We start from the raw sequence: 10,785 nt of genomic DNA on the forward strand, positions 1-10,785 counted from the left end.
GGAGAAGGGGATGACAGAGGATGAGATGGTTGGATGGCATCACTGACTTGATGGGCATGAGTTTGAGCAAGCGCTAGGAGTTGATGGACAGGAAAGCCTGGCGTGCTACAGTCCAAGGGGTTGCAAAGAACTGGACATAACTGAGTGATTGAAATGAACTGATATCTTGTTGCAGACTTCTTAACACACACACAAACACACACACCATCACAGACACACACACACACATATACACCAGGAAATAGGTCTAGTGGATCACAGTGGTCTTTGGTGACAAAATCAGAAACTAGACTCAGACAAAAATCAGACTGCATCATGTTGAGTCTGGTGTGCAATGTTTTCCTCACTAGGGCGTAAGGCTAGCTTGAGAATGTGGGGACAGATGATAAAAGTTCTGAATATCTAGACAGAGGAGTTCAGGCAAATGATGCTATAGACAAGGAGCCTCCATAGGGAAGTACATTCTGAAGAAGTGTTGGGCATAACTATTTATAATGCCTAAGATTTATCAACAGGTTACTGTGTGTCAGATTCACTATGGCTCTCACACAAATATTCTCATCTAAGGCTCACAACAGCTCTCTGGAGTGCTAATAAAATTTGTTTCTGGTTATAGATGAAGAGATGGGTTTAGAGAAATCGGGTCTCTCACCCAAGGCAAGTAAGAGTAGGACCAGAAATTCTAAAACATAAATTCCTAAGGATTATGCTTTATTGCTTCTCACATAAGTCAAGTCTAGATTATGGTCTTTGTACCTTTTTACTTAAACATCACAAAAACAATGGCTCTCAACTGGGATGTTCTGCCACCCTCATCCCAGACATTTGGCAATATCTAGAGACATTTCCGGAGAAGACCATGGCAACCCACTCCAGTACTCTTGCCTGGAAAATCCCATGGACGGAGGAGCCTGGTAGGCTGCAGTCCATGGAGTCGCGAAGAGTCGGACACGACTGAGTGACTTCACTTTCACTTTTCACTTTCATGCATTGGAGAAGGAAATGGCAACCCACTCCAGTGTTCTTGCCTGGAGAATCCCAGGGATAGCGGAGCCTGGTGGGCTGCCGTCTATGGGGTCGCACAGAGTCGGACATGACTGAAGCGACTTAGCAGCAGCAGCAGCAGCGGAAACATTTCTGGTTGTCAAAATGGTCAGGGGAAATACTACTGGCTATAGTGGAAAGAGGCCAGGACTGCTGCTAATAAGCAACCTACCAGACAGAGCAGCCCTTCCAGCAAAGACTTCCACAGCTCCCCCAAGTGCCGATGGTGCTAAAGTTGAGAAGCCCTGCCCTAAAGGAATTTTGAAAAAATATAGCCCCTTCACACATAGGTTGACATGTAAATATTTAATCACAAACTTAAACAGTGGCAAAGCATATTAACAGCTGATATGTCATTAATTCTGAAATTGAAAAATAAATATTTTAAAATAAGAGTCATATCATTCCTTTAAATGTATCCAGTGATATTTAAATACCATATCAAATCGCCACATATTAGCATCTTTTTAAAAAGACACATGAAAAAGGGTATTTAAATTCTACCTCCTCCATGGAATATTATTCCAACAAAATGTAGTTTATGCTTGTAAGTCTTATTAATTATACAATCATTTTCTCTGCAACAAAAGAGATGCATAAATTGAAATTAAAGGAATTATTTCCTGTGACTCTAAGGCTCTAAGACAGCCACTCCCAAACTACTTAAGAGGTGTGCCAGGGGCTTTTCAGTGAATTCATGGGGAAACTGTGGGATATTTTAAATTTGCAAGAGAAACACTGTGTCAACTGCCAGTTTAGAAGTAGTTACAGCTTCTACATTCCTTTGATGAGGTTACATTTTTGAAAAACTGTTTTTTCGGGAGTTGCTTTGATTTGAAAGCAAGTCAGCACAAAGTCAGTGTGGGATAGGCGATGAGGGTGTGGTGCCCAATCTGACCACCAGGTTTAAGCAGCTGTGCAGAGTACAACAGGTGCACACGTCTTATTAAGTAATTGTGGTTATTTAAGAATGAAATAGAAATATTATTTTTCCTTTCACTTTATGTGTTTAATTTTTGCAAATGTCTACTATGTTATTAGGATATAAATATCATTAAGTGGAAATACTTCTGGTTCAATAAGGGGGCTATGACACAATAAAACCTTTGAGAACCTTTTGTCTAAGTGTTAAAAACAGTTTTCTGCATTGAGGTATCATCAAAATGACTATTGGTGTGTAATATATCAAGACAATATAATTATATTATAAATTTTGATGATTATTAAAGGTAAAAGCAGATTACACAAATAAGCCATATCACATGATATCTTTCTTTGCCTGGCTTACTTTAAAAATTTTTTTAAAAATACAGATAACTTATTTCCAAAACAGAAAGAGACTCACAGACATAGAAAACAAACTATGGTTACTAAAGGGGAAAGGAGGGTGAAATAAATTTGGAAGTTGAGATTAAAATATACACACTACTATAAGTAAAATACAGAACCAACAAGGACCTCCTGTATAGCACAGGGAACTATTCTCAATATTTTGTAATAACCTAGAGGGGAAAAGAATCTGAAAAAGAATGTGTGTGTATGTGTATAACTTTATCATTGTGTTGTATATCTGAAATTAACATGATATTGTTAATCAACCATACTTCAATTAAAAGAAGTATAAAAGTAAAACTTTGGGAAATACATCTTTAGTGGGTGTCACCTCCAACCTCCAATTAATCATATATCCATGGCTGAATAGTGCTATATACCCATGGGTGGATACTTCAAATGAAGGTAAAATTATATTCCTAGTTCCATTTTAACAGATATGAGTACTAAATAATCTTGTTCACATATTTGCATACCTGAAGAGGTATTTTTATAAGCATCCATGCATGCTAAGTTGTTCTAGTCCAATCTTTGTGACCCTATGGACTGTAGCCCACCAGGCTCCTCTATCCATGGGATTCTCCAGGCAAGAATACCAGAGGGGTTGCCATGCCCTCCTTCAGGGGATCTTTCTGACCCAAGGATCGAATCTCATGTCTCCTGCATTGGCAGGTGGGTTCTTCACCACTAGCGCTACCTGGGAAGCCCTTCTCTATAGGAGTGTCATCCAATATTCAGACTCCTGAATTATATGCCAGAAGTCCTGTAGTGCTCTAGCATCAACAAGTATTTTTAGTGATCCATTATCTCTATTCAGTTCAGTTCAGTCACTCAGTCACGTCCAACTCTTTGTGACCCCGTGGACTACAGCACGCCAGGCCTCCCTGTCCATCACCAACTCCCGGAGTCCACCCAAACCCATGTCCATTGAGTCGGTGATGCCATCCAACCATCTCATCCTCTGTCGTCCCCTTCTTATCCCTATTAGGTAGTGTTTCAGTCTTGTTGAAAGCCAAGTATTGGAAACATTTATTTCTAAAGACTGTGTTGTCCAATTATTAGAGTTATTTGCTTTCTCAGCTCCAGAATTTCCAATTGTCCCTTTGTCTGAGGCCCTACAATCTGGGATAATCAATAGTTGGGAAGGACAAGAGGTGTGCTTTTTGGGTGTTAATGGAAGGGAGATGGAAGGAAGGAGAGCCTGCCTGTCTATGCCGGTAAGTTCTGAAGAAGATCCATCTTAGGAAAGAACACATGGAAGGTGAGGACATGGAAATCAGTCCCCTTAAAACTGACTGCACCCTCAATACACTTGGAAAGCCTCTGCATATGTATGGGGGGCACTTGTTTTCAGGTATGAAGACCACTGCTGACCTTGCTCCAGAACATGGACACCATGGTGTTCTCAGTCAAATCCATATGAACTGTAGGGCTAATAGGCACAGTATTCTTGGATCACTTCCTTCTTGCCTTTTCCCTTCTTGAGGGGCTGCTGAGTATGGCCTCTGAAGCCAGATTCCCGGCCTTAAGTCTTGTTTCTCCTATTTGTCAGTTTTCTAAACTTGCACAGTTTACTTAATTTTGTGTTTCAGCTTAGTAACGTGTAAAATGTGTATTATAATAACATTTAGCCCATAGAATGGATGACAGAGTGAAATTAATTCAGGCAATAAAGCTCTCAAGAATTGTTGTTGTTGTTCCAATTCCTTGTGACCCCATGGACTATAGCATGCCAGGCCTCCCTGTCCATCACCAACTCCTGGAGCTTGCTTAAACTCATGTCCATTGAGTCAGTGATGCCATCAAACCATTTCATCCTCTGTCCTCCCCTTCTCTTCCTGCCTTCAATCTTTCCCAGCATCAGGGTCTTTTCCAATGAGTCACATTCTTCCCATCACATGGCCAAAGTATTGGAGTTTCAGCTTCAGCATCAGTCTTTCCAATGAATATTCAGGACTGATTTCCTTTAGGATGGACTGGTTGGATCTCCTTTCAGTCCAAAGAATTTTCAAGAGTCTTCTCCAGCACTACAGTTCAAAAGTATTCATTCTTTGGTGCTCAGCTTTCTTTATGGTCCAACTCTCATATCTGTGCATGACTGCTAGAAAAAAACATGAAAAGTGAAAGTTGCTCAGTCATGTCCAACTCTTTGTGACCCCATGGACTATATGGTCCATGGAATTCTCCAGGCCAGAATACTGCAGTGGGTAGCCTTCCCCTTCTCTAGGGGATCTTCCCAACCCAGGGGTCAAACCCAGGTCTCCTGCATTGCAACTGGATTCTTTAGCAGCTGAGTCACAAGAGAAGCCCAAGGATACTGGAGTGGGTAGTCTATCCCTTCTCCAGTGGATCTTTCTGAACCAGGAATCAAACAAGGGTCTCCTCATTACAGGCGGATTCTTTACCAACTGAACTATCAGGGAAGTGCTTTGACTATATGGACCTTTGTTGGCAAAGTGATAGCTCTGCTTTCTAGTATGCTAAGTTTGATATAGCTTTTCTTGCAAGGAACAAGCGTCTTCTAATTTCATGGCTGCAGTCACCATCTACAGTGACTTTGAAGCCCAAGAAAATAAAGTCTGTCACTGTTTCCCATCTATTTGCCATCAAGTGATGGGATTGGATTCCATGATCTTTGTTTTTTTAATGTTGAGTCTTAAGCCAGTTTTTTCACTCCCCTCTTCTACCTTCATCAACAGGCTCTTTAGTTCCTCTTTGCTTTCTGCCATAAGGTTGGTGTCATCTGCATATCTAAAGTTATTGATATTTCTCCCTGCAATCTTGATTCCAACTTGTGATTCATCCAGCCCAGCATTTCACATGATGTATTCTGCATAAAAGTTAAATAAGCAGGGTGACAACATACAAATCAAGACTGCTGAGAACTTAAGGTCCACACTTCTAAAATGAGCTGACTGTGGAGCAGATATGGAGTTCTCAGCAGGGTACCAGGACATCATCACACCTTCAGTCCTTCTAGGCCACTAAGGCCCAGCAGTAGAGAGTGTTTAAGGAGCCTCAGAATACAGGGTCCTGCCTCGATAAGGAAAACACAAAGGATCTCCTCTCTGCCCTGAACCACAAGTACCTCGGCTGGCTCCTGGGGTAGGCATAGATAAGTGGGGAAGATAGGCTTCTTTATCTGCAGCTGCTTCCTGGCTCTCTATTACTCTCCACTCTGAAGTCACTGAGCAGGGGAGTGAAGCTGGTAAAATCTGTGCAACCTCAAGTTGATCAAATCCCACTACTTGTCATTCAATTCCAGCCCCACCACTGTCTAAGCCCAAGTTCTCTGTGTCTCTCATTTGTAATCCAGCAACAAGCCCTGACTGACCCTCCTCTCCATCTCTTTCCATTTCTGTTCACTGTCCACAATACCACCAACATTATCTTTCTGGAAAGACAAGAATTGCACACAGTCATTTGGCTCTTACTATCTCTGCTGACCCTCTCTGCCTATGGGAGAAAGTTCAAATTAATGAGGTGGTCATTCAAGTCTTCAAAATTTTGGTTTCTTCTCTCTCCAACCTCCTCTAGCATCCCTTTCCTCCACTACCCTAGAATCTAACAATAAGAATTTCTGAATAGTCTCAGATTAGGTCACACTCTTTGCTGAGAACATCTGTCAGTTTTATTTATTAATTTTTTGGCTGCTCAGTTTACAAACCCTTTTCCTATTTGGGGAGAAACCCAAGTGGTGAGTTTGGGTGGGAGTCCAAGGGCATTCTCACTGGGGAGTGGTGAAAGTATGGGTGTACCCTCTGGTTTGGTGACTTGAGTGTTCTGACCCAGGACTTTGAAAGATGCAAAGGCCATCGATAATCCATTCTGCCGGTGGCAATGGCAGCAACATTGTGTTAAAGGACAGTGGTGGGATCCTGACAAGCTGCTACTAGGGCAAGATCCAGCCCTTTAGCTCCAATCCCTTGATTCCTACCAGTTTTCCAGCCTTAGTTTCCAGGCTTTCTATTAACTCTGAGCTATCACCTAGCATCTCATGAATTCATTTTCCAATTAAGTTGGCCAGACTTCCCTGATGGTCCAGTGGCTAAGAATCAGCCTGCCAATTAAGGGGATACAGGGTCAATCCCTGGTCCAGAAAGATTCCACATACCACAGGGCAACTAAGCCTGTGTGCCCTAGAACCTGTGCTCTGCAATAAGAGAAGCCACCGTAATGAAAAGCAGGTACACCGCAACTAGAGAGTAACCTCCACTTACCATACCTCGAGAAAGCCTGCATGCAGCGATGAAGATCCAGCACAGCCAAAAATAAATAAATAAGTAAATAAAAACTAAAAAAAAAAAAAAAAAAGTTGGCCTAAATCAGTGGAAGTTGATTATAACAAAGAATTCCGAGTGGTTCACTCTTTATGACTCCACACCTTTCTACAAGCTGTCCTCCCCACACAAGAAAGGTAGTTACCTCCCTCTCTTCTGCAGGAAGCAAACTCTACTGATCCTTCAAGACTCATTTCAAATGGTGTTTCCTCACTGTGGCCTTTTCCAGTTTTCTGGGTTTTAGTTGCTCTCTGCAGCAGGATCCAATAGTACTTTTTGCAACCTATTAAGTACTGTTACAATGGGCACGGCCGTGTAGCTGTCCCCTGACATGTCTGTTTCTCCCATTTCACTATCAATTACTTAAGGACAGTGGCTGTGTTTTATCCCTGGAATTGAACACAGTACTTGACATATGAAAGGTGAATAAAGGGCGTTTGTCATTTTGGAAACTGTCTACCATTTCACTCCTGTTATATTTGAGGGAATTATCACTATATGAGTCTTGATGCTATCAGTGTAACCAAACTGGGCCCTGGAGATGGAGTCACTCATGCTAAGCCCTACATCAACAAGCCCAGATGGATTCACTCATGCTAAGCCCCACATCAGCAAGCCCAAACTAAGATTCTATATGCTACTCTCCCAGAAAAGGCAGGCCTAGGTCAGCCAATTAGCTCTTGTCTACTTAGCACAAGTTACCTGACCTGGCTCTAAGACTTCCCTTTGTTCCATATACGGAAACAAACTCTGCTTCGACCAATCAGCAAATACACAGGATAACTTCTTTGTTTCTGCTCATTTTGGCCTATAAAAATCTCTCCTTGTTCAGCTCTTCAGAGCTCCTTCCTCTCTGCCAGATTGGATATTGCCTGATTCAGGAATTGCTGAATAGAGCCAGTAAGATTTTTAAAATTTACCCAGTGGGATTTTGTTTTTTAACATAAGACAGAGTACCTCTCCCACTCAAGAAGTGGAAACCTTGGCAGTTTTATATCCCCAACTCTGCAGATAGGGAATGGACATGACACCTGGGGTTGACCAATCGAATACTCCCTAGGGTGCATTTGACACAAAGCTGAGGAGATAGTCAAGAATCCACTGGAAAGTGCTACAGAACAGTACATGGGATGAAATGGGAATATTCTTTTCTTTGATACATGCTACATCCCTTTCTGTGTCCCCAGTACCCCTCTCTGTTCTACTAGATTAAAGGAAGCTCCTGGCTGCACTTTAGAAAAGATATAAAGAAAGTTACATGAACTTGTTAATATCTGGTTGTTGCAAAATGTTACCTTTCTAAGAAATATTTGCTTTTTAAAAGGGACAATTCTGTAGTTAAGTGACCAACTCCAGGGACTTCCCTGGTGGGTGCAATAGTTAAGAATCCACCTTGCAATGTAGGGGATGTAGGTTCTAACCCTGGTCAGGGAACTGAGATCGCACACGCTGTGGAGCAACTGAGCCTATCTGGTGCAACTGCTGATCCCTTGTGCCACAACTAGAGAGTCTACACGCCACAATGAAGATCTGCATGCCGCCACTAAGAGCTGTTGCAGCCAAATATATACAAATTAAAAAAAAATTTTTTTTTAAGTGAACAACTCCATAATGGTGGCATTTGGGGAATATAGCCCAAGTTAGTAGAGAGGTATTTTACAGCAGAGAAACCTCAGCAGCATTCCTATATTACAGAATATGGGTGATCACCTGGCTGTCCATTTGTAAGACTGATTCTGTGTGTATGTAGTGCTTATTTGCATGGTACTGTGTTAGGGATTTTCTATATGTGTTTAAAGGACAGATCTGCGCAGAACTGGCTTGGCAGGGATGGACAGGTAAAAATTAGGAGCTACTAACAAATTGAATTGCATCTGAAAAAATATTTTTAGTCCCAATCCTTCAAGAAATACATGCTTCTGTAAAGCAAATGTCTCCTGCTCTAATGCATACATTCTTTTGATAAGAGCTGATTGATGGAAGCAAAAGGCAAGAAGACCATGAAAGATCAAGTTTTTGGGTCACTGACTCAGCTGTCCATTCCCCAGTTTCCAGGCAGCTGAATAGAACACATTCTGTTTGGGTTCTAGGCAAGGAGAGAGGGTAAAATGAAAGCCAATGTTGGTAGAGTTTATAAGCCATCCTCACATGTGTTATCATACATTATTGCTCTAATCCTTATAGCAATCGTGAGATGCGGAGGCTAAGCCTTATTTTGCAGATAAGAAAACTGAGCCTTCCAGAGCTAGGAGACTTCTCAGTTAAGGGGAGGGCCATCTAGAGGGAGTTATGCTCAGTACATGTGCACATATTTGTTCTGATTGAATTGCATGAATTCACCAAACAGGTAAGGAGATAGGGGAAAACTTCAAATCAGAGCTGACATGGAACCTAGAAAGCCTTCCAGCATCATGCATGGCCAGACATGGTGGCATATTTTTACCTAGTCGTGAAGGTTCTACACTGCTTTGAATCTTCCTGAAGCTAGCTGACTAAAGGAGATACATCTGAAAGTTCAACCAATACTCATTTGCCTACCTCATACTGTGCAGTTTCATCTTCTGCAGCAAGCAGAAGGAGGACCAATGTCGTGCATTTCATTTCTCCTTGCCTGCAGTTCTGACATGCAAGTTAGCCCTAATCTGCCAACTCATTCTGATGAGATTGTTTTGGAAGTCACCCCAAAGTCACTGGGCTAAATGGGATGTGGCTGTTAAGATAGAAATGCATTTCAGTTAATACCTCAGCTGCACTGAAGCTAAGCCAGTGCCAGCCCTAATTCCTAAAGGAAAACAAATCCACAATAATCCATCTTCTAATTCTGCACAGACTGGCACAACACCAGGTCATATCAGCTGTGAGTTCTCCTTCTTTCGTACCGAGGACCAGGCCAACCCCTCATGGGCATTCACTGAATTTGAGGTCAGCGAGTCACCAGTTTCCTTGGTTTGTCTGAAATGAGAGCATTTACTCTGATGAGAGAAATAAGCTCATCCTTTTTCAATGAAAAATCAACATAACTTGAGCTGTAACCTAAATGAGCTGTTTTGCAGGTGGCAACCTAGGCTTTGTTGGGCTAAACGTGGCTTTATCTTATTTCCTTTCCAGTATCCTTTATCTTCATTTTCTTTCAGTCTTTGAGGACAGCCCTTGATGTTTGCTCATTCTCAGTGAGCTGGAAATGAGTGAATAGAGTGTCCATTATTTTCTAGAAATATTTACCTGCATATTTGCATGGTCCACACAGGCCAAAGGATTGATTATCTGGCCCTTTACAGAAAATGTATGCTGCCTAGTAAAACTGATCAGCATCAAGTAGCTCCTAAAAAGAAAGTGGTTCAGAAGGGGAGTGATAAACCCTTTCAACAACAAATGTGTCTGAGTGAGCAAATTTTTTACCTCAGTCAGCTTCTCCCTTGCTAGCATTTAACAGAGGTCCCTCCCAGGGATAGGAGGCCATTGCAGATTTCCCAGGGCAGAGCACCTGGGGGCCTCTTCCCTCCAGAGAACGTGCAGGGTGTAGATGACCTCTTCCATGGTTGGGCACATAGGCAGTGGCTTTTGGATAGCTTCCAAAAAGTGGCACCACTCTGGTGCCCAGCTGTCACCACAACTTTGACTTAAGGGCTAGATAAATAATTTTAACTGGTTTAGTCTAAGTCTCCCAGGGAAAAAAATCTCCTTCAAGTTATCTTTTGGATAAAGGTGGCTTTTTTCAGGGAACCCTCTTACACTGTTGGTGGGAATGAAAACTAGTACAGCCACTATGGAGAACAGTGTGGAGATTCCTTAAAAAACTGGAAATAGAACTGCCTTATGATTCAGCAATCCCACTGCTGGGCATATACACCGAGGAAACCAGAATTGAAAGAGACACGTGTACCCCAATGTTCATCGCAGCACTGTTTATAATAGCCAGGACATGGAAGCAACCTAGATGTCCATCAGCAGATGAATGGATAAGAAAGCTGTGGTACATATACACAATGGAGTATTACTCAGCCATTAAAAAGAATACATTTGAATCAGTTCTAATGAGGTGGTTGAAACTGGAGCCAATTATACAGAGTGAAGTAAGCCAGAAAGAAAAACACCAATACAGTATACTAATGCATATATATGGAATTTA

Source organism: Bison bison, unplaced genomic scaffold (assembly GCF_000754665.1).
Source record: "Bison bison bison isolate TAMUID 2011002044 unplaced genomic scaffold, Bison_UMD1.0 scf7180017864197, whole genome shotgun sequence".
NCBI classification, from domain to species: Eukaryota; Metazoa; Chordata; class Mammalia; order Artiodactyla; family Bovidae; genus Bison; species Bison bison.